Source organism: Pongo pygmaeus, chromosome 3 (assembly GCF_028885625.2).
Source record: "Pongo pygmaeus isolate AG05252 chromosome 3, NHGRI_mPonPyg2-v2.0_pri, whole genome shotgun sequence".
Lineage (NCBI taxonomy): Eukaryota > Metazoa > Chordata > Mammalia > Primates > Hominidae > Pongo > Pongo pygmaeus.
In genome coordinates, this window is record NC_072376.2 from 99,345,048 (window position 1) to 99,358,278 (window position 13,231).

The following is a 13,231-nucleotide window of genomic DNA, read 5'->3' on the forward strand; positions in this document are numbered from 1 at the left end:
ATTAAGGCTGCAGAGAGCTATGATGGCACCATTGCGCTCTAGCTTGGGTGACAGAGCAAGATCCTGTCTCAAGGAAGAAAAGAAACCTTGCATCTGGTGTGAAATGTTAGACAGAGTTTTGGAGTAGAGTTGGGAAGACAAGTGGTGATCTGAGGTTGGCCCCAGAAAAACCACAGTCCCCATTATCTGGGAAGATGGTTCTGAACACCACTTAGGCTTCTGAGGTTCTTTTTTTTTTTTTTTTTTTTTTTTTTGATACATAGTCTCGCTCTGTTGCCCAGGCTGGAGTGCAATGGCACAATCTTGGCTCACTGCAACCTCTGTCTCCAAGGTTGAAGCAATTCTCCTGCCTCAGCCTCCCGAGTACCCGGGATTACAGGCACCCACCATCACCCGCAGCTGACTTTTGTATTTGTATTTTTAGTAGAGACGGGGTTTCACCATATTGGCCAGACTGGTCTTGAACTCCTGACCTCAAGTTATCCACCTACCTTGGCTTCCCAAAGTGCTGGGATTACCCACGTGAGCCACTGCTCCTGGCCCTGAGGTTCTGATTCCTGTTTGATGAACCTGAAGATGATTAGTCAGCAAACTGGGGCTAGCTGGGATGGGCCCATCAGCAATCCTGACCACCTCAGAGGGCATAAGGGCCACTGACCTTCAGAACTCAGCCATTTCCCAGGATATGCTCAGATCCACAATAAACTGGGAACAAATTCTAATGATTAGGAAGGATTTTAAAATCAATGTTTATTAAAGAGGAGGGCCCTGCCTGTTTCTATTTCTCTCTACAGAGGGCTTTTATGGCCTTTAATGTAGAGTAGATTGAACAATACTTCTCAGAGGAAGCTCTCTGGACTCCATAAGAATTAAGTGGGGAATGATGTTAAAATGCATATTACCAGGCTCTGACCTCAAATATTCTGATTCAAATAGTATGGGCCACGGATCAAGAATCAGCTTTTTAGGCCAGGCATGGTGGCTCAGGCCTGTAATCTCAGCATTTTGGGAGGCCAAGGCAGGCAGATTGCTTGAGGCCCGGAGTTCGAGACCAGCCTGGGCAACATGGCAAAACCTAATCTCTACCCAAAACACAAAAATTAGCTGGGTGTGGTGGTGCATGTCTGTAATCCCAGCTTCTTGGGAGGCTGAGGCATGAGAATTGCTTGAAATGGGGAGGAGGTGAAGGTTGCAGGGAGTTGAGATCGTATCGCTACACTCCAGCCTGGGCAACACAGCAAGACGGTCTCAAAAAAAAAAAAAAAAAAATTGGCTGGGCATGGTGCCTCACACCTGTAATCCCAGCACTTTGGGAGGCCAAGGCAGGCAGATCACTTGAGGTCAGGAATTTGAGGCCAGACTGGCCAACATGGCAAAACCCCATCTCTACTAAAAATACAAAAATTAGCCAGGCATGGTAGTGCACACCTGTAATCCCAGCTACTAGGGAGGCTGAGGCAGGAGAATTGCTTGAACCCAGGGGGCAGAGGTTGCAGTGAGCCAAGATTGCACCACTGCACTCCTGCCTTGGTGACAGAACAAGACTCCATCTCAAAAATAAATAAATAAATAAATATTAAAATAAGTAAAAATTTAAAAAAAGAATCAGCTTTTTACAAATAAGTGTTTAAGGTGATTCTCTGTCAGATGTTTTTAGACATTTCTCCAAGAGTGGCCCAGAGACCACTGGTGTGAGATGATCACTTAGAGTCTTGTGAAAAATACAAGTTTCCTAGGCATCCTGAATTTTAATAGGGAAAAGGGCGATAGGGAGTAGAGCCCAGGATTCTGCACTTTAAAGAGGCTTCCCAGTTAAAGGTTTACTGGCAGATGTTAAGAACCACCTGCCTAGGGAATAATAAAATGTTCTCTTGGAGAGGAGGGAGGGGACCAGGAAAAATATTATAACTAGATATAATGGATACTAGGCTTAATAGCAGGGTGATGAAATAATCTGTGTACCAAACCCCCATGACACATGTAACAAACCTTCACATCCTACACATGAACCCCTGAACTTAAAATAGAAGTTTAAAAAAATGTTGTCTTGGATGGGCCATGACCTGGAAGATCTGTTTCTGCTAAATCTCATTAAGCTACTTTGGGGGTATTTTCATGAGGAAACACAACACAAAGACTCAAGGGAGGAATGAAAAAGAGACAGGGCACTGTTTAAGGACAGGAGTTTGGTAATAACCAAGAATGGTATCACATCAAGCCAGGTGCGGTGCCTCACGCCTGTAATCCTAGCACTTTGGGAGGCCAAGGCAGGTGGATCATTTGAGGCCAGGAGTTCGAGACCAACATGACAAAACCCCATCTATCCTAAAAATAACAAAAAATTACCCAGGCATGGTAGCGCACGCCTGTAATCCCAGCTGCTCAGGAGGCTGAGGCAGGAGAATTGCTTGACCCGAGGAGCAGAGGTTGCAGTGAGCCGAGATCATGCCACTGCACTCCAGCCTGGGTGACTGTGCCTCAAAAAAAAAAAAAAAAAAAAAAAAAAAGAGAGAGAGAGAGAAAAAGAAATGGTGTCACATCAAATAATTTGTATAAAGTTTCTCCAGTGGGAGGGCCACAACACATTTGCTCCCTACTCATCCTTGCTTTGCCTGTAGAGAGCACAATTTTTCTTACACATAGATGCTCAATAAGTATCTGTTGAATTGTTTTGAATATATTCCCCTTTGGAGAACTATACTTTCAACATATACATACACACACACACACACACATATATGTTGCTGGTGTTTGGATGAGCATATATGTGTGTTTATGGGTAGGGGCAGAAGAAGTGATGATGAAAGAAAGTGGGTTTGATAAAGGGAGGGAGATAAAATTGAGTAAACTGCTGAGTAGATTTGAGTTATACTTAAGGAAAACGTAACTACCAAGTTCTATTTTGGTTTACTTCCTCTCTTGCCCTGGGATCTTAAGCAAGCAAGCTACTTTCGTTTCTCTATTTCAACAGTGCCTTTTTTTTTTTTTTTTTTTTGGAATATGCCTTGTGGAATTATTTTTAAAAGTAAGTAATATGAGATTGGAAAGCACCTTTTCCTCTTAGCCAAAAGTGTGCAGAAGAGAATTTCCACCATCTGGACCACTTCAATAAGAGAAGTACACTTACACTCTCCCTCTCTCTCTTTCTCTCTCCCCCCACCTTACTCTCTCTCTCTCCCTCCCTCCCTCCTGAAGATCATTTATTTAGTAAATGTTTATTGAGAATTAATTATATGCTAGAAGCTGTGATAACTTCTGGGATAGCAAACAAGACGTGACTACTACCCACTATTGTTGTAGAATCTGGAGAATTCAGGGTCTGAATTCTCAGACATCGGAAGATCAAAGAAAAGTCACTAACCAGCCCTTCTGGCACAGGTGGGCAAGTTCCAGCGTGAGAAGCCAGGCTTCCAGCTGTCCAAGTGGAAACTCTCAGCAGGATCCCTCTTAGTGATCAGGGCTTGTACTTGGGAGGAAGGGCTTGTACTTGGGAGTAAGTGCTTGTACTTGGTGTGGAGCAGAGAGCAAGGACATATGGAATTCACCCTCACCTTTACCTGTCTCTCAATATGGTGGGGAGTGGGGACAAGTTGGGATATGCCAATCTCTCTGTGTCATTCTCCCATAGAATGGCTGCCGGTTCACATCTACCTCCCATTACCCATATCTCATGCAGGCTCCTCTTTTTCTAACTTTAACACAAATTATTCAGGGAAGGAGATTCTGGGAACTATAGTTCCAACTTAGCCAAGCTAACACCATTACATATGAAGAGCTGGGTCAAGAAGTGATGAAAGAGAATTCTCAAGACACCAACACTTGGCTGAAGGTGTCAAAATCAAAGTAAAGATTCTAAGCAAAAGTGCTTGTTCAGGTCCCAAGCTGTTTGCAACTTCTCAAAAGCTTCTTTGAGTGGTCTCCTGTGTCAGCATTAGAATTTTCCTACATAACATACAGCAAACCGGCTGCAGGAAGGTAGAAGTCAGCTGGTAAATAAATATATGGCTGATACCCCAATACAGTGACCACAGGCGCAACAATTAAGGATGATCACTGAGTTTCTATACTTCAGTGTGACACAATAGCTATTAACAAACACTTTAAATTTTAATTTTTTATCAGATTTAGATTTATGAAGTATGGAATACTCCTCTGTTCAAATATTTATTAATGCTTACTATAAGCCTCGTGAAAGTGAAACATCCTACTAAACTCTGTATGAACCAACTACACACCCTTCTATCAGTCCTTGCTTACAACACCTCAAATCCCCTGCCCAACTGTGCCAGATTCTCTGTAAGACTTACAGTAAATAAAACCTAGCGATACGCTGAGCGACATGATAAAGTCACAAGCTCTTCACCCAGAAAGATTGAGCATAATTCCTTAAATTAAGGTGATTTGGAGCCAGGTGCCTGGGCAACAGAGGAAGACTTAAAAAAAAAAAAAGTTATTTGGGTTATTTGGTTAAAAATAGCAGAACTTCCAGGGAACTAATTTAAACTGAAAGTGGGATTTATAATAAAGATACTGGCTTATCTCATTGGACACAAGCACAGGAATGCAGCCAGCCCTCAGGCAGAGACTGAAATAAAGAAGTAGAAGGAGCACCCCACTGCATTTCATTTCTGCTTCTCTCTGTGCACTTGCCCTTCTGCCTGCAAGCTGAATTTCTCTGTTCTTCAAAACACAAGATGAAGCTGGGTGTGGTTCCTCATGCCTGTAATCCCAGCACTTTCAGAGGCCGAGGTGGGCAGATCACTGGAGACCAGGAGTTCGCGTCTCTACTAAAAACACAAAATTAGCCGGGTGTGGTGGCTTGGGCCTGTAATCCCAGCTACTCGGGAGGCTGAGGCAGGAGAATCACTTGAACCCGGGAGGTGGAGGTTGCAGTGAGCTGAGATCGCACCATTGCACTCCATCCTGGGCGACAGCGCAAGACTCTGTCTCAAAAAAAAATTAAAAATTAAAAAATTAAAATGTTCTTAATGGCAGAATATAAAAAGTAACAATCTTCTGCAAAACGGAAAAAGAAGGAAGACCTAAGGAAAGTGCTTAGGTAGAAATGTCAAAATATCATCCCAAGGGACAGGGTGTGAATGACCTCTATTGGTTGTAGCAGATTATTTTGTTGGGAGGTCATCGAATGCCATCTGAGAAGTGTGAAGTTGATCCTGGAAGAAACAGGATTTGAGGAGTCAGTGTGCTGTGGCATAACCAGATTTATGCTTAGAAAAAGGGAAACCAGTCCATGGCAAGACGGAGAATGGTTTAGAGGACATAAAAGCTAGGAGCAGGAAGTCAAGTTAGAAAGTTTTGCATGAGGCCAGGCACAGTGGCTCGTGTCTGTAATCCCAGCACTTTGGGAGGCCGAGGCAGGCGGATCACGAGGTCAAGAGATCAAGGCCATCCTGGACAACATGGTGAAACCCCTTCTGTACTAAAAATACAAAAAAAAATAGCTGAAAAAAAATAGCTGAGCGTGGTGGCTTTCACCTGTAGTCCCAGCTACTCAGGGGGCTGAGGCAGGAGGATTGCTTGAACCTGGGAGGCAGAAGTTGTAGTGGGCCAAGATCATGCCACTACACTCCAGTCCGGCGACAGAGTGAGACTCCATCTCAAAAACAAAAAAGAAAAAAGTTTTGCATGAAATAACCAAGTCAGAATTGAGGGCTGAAACCAAGGAATGGCCTTTGAGATGCAGAGAAACAGAACAGCTGTGGGGAAGTGGAGGCAGAAGGCTTGGTGACAGGTTGGATGTAAGCACTGTCCGGGATGGAGGAGACTTAGACTGGCTCTTTTTTGAACAGTGGTGAGATCCCAGCCTTTTCATAGGAATTTCCCCTGCTTATTAGTTTTGTGGAATAAAATCAGATTGGCATAATTCCTCTCATCCTACACCCCCACTCTTGGGAATATCCAACACACAGATCAGACAGATCTCCTACCTCAAATTGTATTACTAGGCTTAATTAACATAAAAGGGCTGCATCTTAATTTCATGGCTGGTATATGAAACTGGAAATCCCCTGGAACTCTACCAAGTCTCTGGCCTTCTGAGCTCAGATTAAGATTTGGAAAGCTTGCTGAGGGTTTTTTCTTATTTCTTTGATGAGTTTTGCTGCTGCAGCATGCCTTCCTGGTGTTCCAGGTGAGAATACTGAGTGCTCACAACATGCCAGATATTTACTTACATTCTCTCTCTGTCTGTCTGTCTCTCTCTCTCTGTCTCTTTTCTTTTTTAGAGACAGGGTTTTGCTCTGTGCCCAGGCTGGAGTGCAGTGGCACATTCATGGCTCACTGCAGCCTTAACCTCCTGGGCTCAAGTGATCCTCCCACCTCAGCCTTCCAAGCAGCTGGGACTACAGGCATGCACTATCATGCCTGGCTATTTAGAAAAAAAAATTGTTTTTTTGAGACAGAGTTTTGCTTTTTGTTGCCCAGGCTGGAGTGCAATGGTGTGATCTTGGCTCACCACAACCTCTGCCTCCTGGGTTCAAGTGATTCCCCTGCCTCAACCTCCCAAGTAGCTGGGATTACAGGCATGTGCCACCACGCCCAGATAATTTTTTTTTTTTTTTTTGTATTTTTAGTAGAGACGAAGTTTCTCCATGTTGGTCAGGCTGGCCTCAAACTCCTGACCTCAGGTGATCCACCCACCTCAGCGTCCCAAAGTGCTGGGATTACAGGTGTGAGCCACCGCACTCAGCCATTTAAAAAAAAAAAAAACAGAGTCTCACTACATTGCCCAGGCTGGTCTTAAACTCCTGGCCTCAAGTGATCCTCCTGCTTCAGCTTCCCAAAGTGTCGGAATTACAGTCATGAGCCACTGTGCCCAGCCGATTGTCTCTTTTTATTCTTATAATATCCCATTTGGAGAAACTGAGACTCAAAAATGTTAAGGAACCTATTGCCCATACATCATTTAGCTAGTAAATCCAAAGCTGGGATCAAACCCTCTCTTGGTCTGGACCCAAAGCTTGGTCCTTGAATCACTACAAATTCCTGTGTTCTCACTGTAAGCAGCTGCACCTTCTGCCTCCCTGGAATTAATAGGTCTCCTGATAGTCAATGCCTGCCTATATATCCATGAGCCAACTGCTCTGCCTGCTCTCAAAATGGTATTTAGAAACCAATATTTGGGTACGGTTTTGCTATTGCTATTGAGATGTCAATACTCCCAGGTCCTTTCAGGGGATTGAACTAACCAATGCATGTGTTTGTGCATGTATACACACACATATGAGCATATAGATATGTATATGAGTATATACATATAAATGTGTATGAATATGGATATGAAAACATATATGTAAATGTGTGTACACATGTTTATGTCTATATCTATCTTAATGTATTAAAGACCATTAGGTCACTCCAGTACTTCCAATTCTAATCCATCCACAAGGTTCATTCTAGTTTTTGCTTTTTTTTTTCAAAACCACATTCAGTTTTTAATTTAATTTTCCATTGGGCAATTTACATATCTCCCTCACACTGTCTTTTAAGTTAGTGTCACAATTTTCCATAATAAACTACTTAAAGAGAAGCTTTGGTCAAAAATGGAATGAAGTCACAATTAAAAAAAAAAAAGCACTGCTTTTAAAAAACCAACACTTTAACCAATTTTATATTCAAACAAAACCACATGGTATTGGCATGATATGTGTTCTCAGTGTTTCCTTGGGGCTGGCTTTCTCGCCATCGTGCCACAGCACAGCTGCGATCTTCCACAGTTTGTTGTGCTGGATGGCGGAAGCTCACTCAGCTCCACATCCAGAGACCCTGGATGGAAGACTCGAGAGTCTTGAAATCCTAAATTGTCATGGCTCCACCGATGCCAGTAGTGCAAAATTTGCGACAATCTTGCTTGCCCACCTCATAAATAGAGACTTGAGTGATGCTATTCGGGTGCAGCATCTCCAACGCCGTGTTGCGGTCCTCAGTCGTGGCCCTCTTGTCCATGTTGCAAAAGCATTCATGACAGACATGTTGTGTTGGATGCTCTGTTTTGGAACATCCAACTTGGAGATGAAGGTCAGGCAAGCCTCGGTCATCGTAAAGAGCGTTGGGCAGCAGTCATGGCCAGCAGCCACCACTCTGTTCTCTGAGACAAATGAAACACTCAGGAGCGGTAGGAACTCTGTGTGAGACCTGCACACTTTTTGAGGCATCAGCAACAGACACGGTACTGTTGTGGCTGACCCAGGCCAGGCGGCTCCCACTGGCAGAGAAGCTGACCCCGTGGACCCAGCCACCAGTGCCACTGCCACCTAACTCTGACATCAGCTGCCCAAAGGTCATCTTGCTGCCCCAGTGCATACTGACTGGCTTTTCATCCACTTTTTTTTTTTTTTTTTGAGATGGAGTCTCACTCTGTCACCCAGGCTGGAGTGCAGTGGCACAATCTTGGCTCACTACGAACTCTCCCAGGTTCACGCCATTCTCCTGCCTCAGCCTTCCGAGTAGCTGTCATCCACTTCTTTAATTTAGGCAGAAAACAGTCTGCATTTGAAGTCACATGATCCTGCTGCCAGCAAAACGTTGTTGGGATGGCAATCCAAGCTGAGGACTGTGGAGCGAATTGGCTTTTTAATGTGCTTGTTCACCCACCAGTCATTTTCAGACTCAAAGTAACAAACAGAAATGAATCGTGCTCCACTTCCCACAGCAAATTTGTTCTCTAGTGGGGACTACTTCACAAAAGTAGCTGCACAGTTAATTCTCAGGATCACCAGGGTTGGCTTACAGACACCATCTTTCTGACTCCAGACATAGGCATTGTGGTCTGCCCCACAAGTGACGATGCAGTCGCTCTTGGGAGCCCAGTCAATACCTGTGATATGTCCATTGTGCTCCTTGAGTTCATGAGCTTTCACCCACTGGCTCCCGTTATTCTTTTTTTTTTTTTGAGACAGAGTCTGGCTCTATCACCCAGGCTGGAGTGCAGTGGCACGATCTCAGCTCACTGCAACCTCCACCTCTTGGGTACCAGCAATTCTCCTGCCTCAGCCTCCCTGGTAGCTGGGATTACAGGCGCCTGCCACACCACGCCTGGCTAATTTTTGTATTTTTAGTAGAGATGGGGTTTCACCATCTTGGCCAGGCTGGTCTTGAACTCCTGACCTCGTGATCCACCTGCCGAGGCCTCTCAAAGTGCTGGGATTATAGGCGTGAGCCACAGCGCCCGGCTCCGTTCTTCTTATAGATGTGCACTTGGTGATTATTGGAACTGAGGGCAATCTGGGTACGATCCCTGTTCCAGGCATGATAGGTAATTGGCTCTAATAAAAACTGATGCAGTGACATTATTCTTAGTGTTTTCAAAGGAGAGAAAGCTGGGGTCAGAGGAGTCCGGACGGGCTTGGAGTGGAGGATTCGCGGACTCTGGGCAGCCAATGCAAACAGGCTCACCGCCGGGACCGATGACTAGTTTTCTCTATTTCTATACTTTAATCCCTTCTCTGACAGTGAGCAACCTGACCCTCATTATCTTTGACATATTAATGTACCTGAATATATTAATCTTCCTGAATATGACCAACCTCCCATCACCTCTTCCATTCCCTCCCCATGCAAACATCCTCCTCATCTCATTGTATTCTGATATGCAATACTAGGCCACCGCAGGCTCGTGGGTGAAAGCCCTCCCATGCCATTTGTGCTCTTGTGTTCTCTGAGCTGCCCCCCTGTATAAGCACCCTCCATCACCCACTCCAGTTCTGACTCCCCACACCAGGTTGCTCCCATGTATGGATGACTTCCTCTCCTTTCTTGGGCTCCAGCACCAGTGCTGGGCCATTTCCATGAATGGATATCCTACATAGAAGGCTACTTCTATGTCCACCCAAAACCTGTGAATGTGATTATTCAGAAATAGAGTCATGGCAGATGTAATCAAGTTAAGATGAAGTCTTATGGCTTTAGGGTGGGCCTTAATTCAATGACCGATGTACTTAAAAGAGGGAAGGCTGGGCACGGTGGTTCACGCCTGTAATCCCAGCACTTTGGGAGGCCGAGGGGGGCGGATCACCTGAGGTCAGGAGTTCAAGACCAGCCTGATCAACATGGAGAAAGAAACCCCATCTCTACTAAAAATACAAAATTAGCTGAGCATGGTGGCGCATGCCTGTAATCCCAGCTACTCAGGAAGCTGAGGCAGGAGAATCGCTTGAACCCGGGAGACGGAGGTTGCGGTGAGCCAAGATTGTACCATTACACTCCAGCCTGGGCAACAAGACTGAAACTCTGTCTCAAAAGGAATAAATAAATAAAAAAGAACAGGGAAATTTGGACTCAGATATACAAGGAAAATGCCATGTGATGATGGAGACGGAGGTTGCAGTGATATGTCTACAAGCTAAGGAACACCAGGGAGTGCCAGCAACCACCAGAAGCTAGGAAGAGGGAATGAACAATTCTCTCCTAGAGGCTTGAGAGACAGCATGGCCTGATGACATTTTGCTTTCAGACTTGTGGCCTCCAGAACTATGAGACAATACATTTCTGTTGCTTTAAGGCACTTGGTTTGTGGTCATTTGTTACAGCAGCCCTAGGAAAGTAATACATCTACTTAGTCTGGAACAAGAGGACAGAAGTATGTACTTCCATTGATTTATGTGCAGTTGCTAAGAATTTGGTTGGATGGTCAAGGAAGGAAGAAGGTTGAAAGACTGGTGACAAAGAAGTATGGGGAATAGGTATGTTGATGCGCCTCTTGGAAAGGACATAGACTGCAAAGACGTGTGTCTATGTGAATGCTCATCAAGGGAAATTCACAGCAGAGGATGCTCTGAATAACCAAAAGGACAAAATGACATACTATGTGGATGCAAAAAAAAAAAAAAAAAAAACTTTTTCTGGATACTTAATGTTTACTCAATGGGCACATGAATAAAGTGGTCATGATGGCAGGAATGGAGGCTAGACATGGACTCAACAACAGCTTCTCCTAAAGCTCCTAACCAAGGTTAGCCAGGCTGACACTATCGCCGAGCACCTTATCTGCCAACAGCAGATGCCAACACTGACCCCTGATATGGCACCATTGCCATATGATTAGCAGCTGTCTGGTAGCAGGCTGATTATACTGGAACTCTTCCATTACTGAGAGGGCAGAAATTCATTCTCGTTAGAATTGACACATATTCTGGGTATAAATGCCTTTTCTATTCATAATGATTCTGCCAGAACCTCCACAGACTCATAGAATACCTTGTTCACCATCATGGTATTCCACAGAGCACTGCTTCTGCTCAAGAAACTCATTTCATGGTAATGGGAATATAGCAGTGAACTCATGTCTATAGAATGCGGATACTGCATCTAGAAGTGGCTCCCCTAACTTAAAGGCAAAATTGCTTACTGAAAACTCATTTATGCTGCCTGTCTTAGTCTGTTTGAGCTCCAATAAGAAAATACTATGGACTAGGTGGTTTATAAACAAGAGAAATTTACAATCACGGCTGGGTGTGATGGCTCAAGCCTGCAATCCCAACACTGGGAGGCCAAGGTGGGAAGATTTCTTAAGGCCAGGAGTTCGAGACCAGCCTGGGCAACATAGTAAGACACCATTTCTACAAAAAAATAATAAAATTAGCTGGGCTTGGTGGTGTGTGCCTGTAGCCCTAGCTATTCAGGAGGTTGAGGTGAATGAATCCCTTGAGCCCAGGAATTCAAGGCTGCAGTGAGCTATGATCATGCCACTTCACTGCACCCGGGGCAGCAGAATCAGACCCTGTCTTCGAAAAAGAGGAAAGAGAGAAATAAAGAAAGAGAGAGAGAGAGAGACGAAGGAAGGAAGGAAGGAGAGAGAGAGAGAAAGAAAGAGAGGAAGAGAGAAAGAGAAAGAGAGAAAGAAAAAGGAAGAAAGGGAGAGAAAGAAAAGAAAGAAGAAAGAAAAGAGAAAGAAAGAAGAAAGAAAGAAAGAAAAAGAAAAGGAAGGAAGGAAGGGGGGAGGGAGGGAGGAAGGAGAAGGGAAGGGAAAGAAGGAGGGAGGAAGGAAGGGAGGGAGGGAGGAAGAGAAAGAGAAAGGAAGGAAGGAAGGAATTTACAGTCATGTATCACATAAAAACAAGAATACCTTCTAAGAAGTGTGTTGTTAGGTGATTTTGTCATTGTGAACATCTTAGACTGTGCTTACACAAACCTAGATGGTATAGCCTCCCACGCCCCTAGGCCATGTGAGATAACCTACTGCTCCTAGGCTACAAACCTTTACAGCATGTTACTGTACTGAATACTATTGGCAGTTGAAATGATAAGTATTTGTATAAACATAGAAAAGATAATGTGTTGCACTATCAGTAGGTATAGGAATTTTTCAACTCTACTATAATCATATGGGACCATCAGTTATTGACCAATATGTCATTATGCAATGCAAGATCAAGGTACCAAACATTTCTGTGTCTGGTGAGATGTCTCTTCTGGATAGACAGCCTTCTTTTCACTCTAACGTCACATGGCAGAAGGGGTGACAGGTCTCTCTCAGTCCTTTTTTTATTTATAAGGGCACTAATCCCATTCATGAGGGCTATGCCCTCCTGACCTAATCATCTCCCAAAGGCCCCACTTCCAAGTACTATCACCTTGGGGGTAAGGATTTCAACATATGAATTTTGAGGGGACATAAACATTTAGACCACAGCAGTGCCAGATGTGAAACCACACTTTTAAAGATCGGATTCTGACTTGGAAGATGCAGTATATGCTTTGAATCAGAGACCGTGATGTAGTGCCATCTCCTCCACAGCCAGAACAAGAGTCCAGGAATCAAGGAGTATGAGTGAGAGTGGCTCCTTTCACTACTGTATCAAATAACCCACTTATAAAATGTTTCTTCCTATCCTGGCAACTCTAAGACTTGCTGATGTGAAAGTTTTTGTTCTCAAGAGAGAAATGTTTCCATTAGAAATAAAACTATGTGTCCAGTCCACTACATTGTAAGATGAGGATACCACCTGACCATCTTGGGCTGCTTATGTCATAAATCAACAGGTAGAATAAGTGGTTTCTATACTGCTGGTGATTGATCCCAACTACCAAAGGGGAACTTAGGTTACTGCTAAACCAAGAGTACAAACAGAACTATGTATGGAACCCAGGGGATTTCCTGGGACATCTCTTAATACTTCCATGCCTGTATTAGTCAGGGTTCTCCAGAGAGACAGAACCAACCGTGTGTTGTGTGTGCACGTGATATGGGGAGATTTATTAGAGGAATTGGCTC

At 44.2% G+C, this 13,231-nt stretch overlaps 1 protein-coding gene and 1 pseudogene across 1 annotated transcript in view; both read right to left on the bottom strand.

Moving 5' to 3' along the window:
• The window catches only part of C3H4orf36 (chromosome 3 C4orf36 homolog), a 97,740-nt gene that overhangs the window by 68,495 nt on the left and 16,014 nt on the right, over positions 1 to 13,231 (bottom strand). The window lies entirely within an intron of this gene.
• LOC129035547 (actin-related protein 2/3 complex subunit 1A-like) lies at positions 7,654 to 9,366 on the bottom strand (annotated as a pseudogene).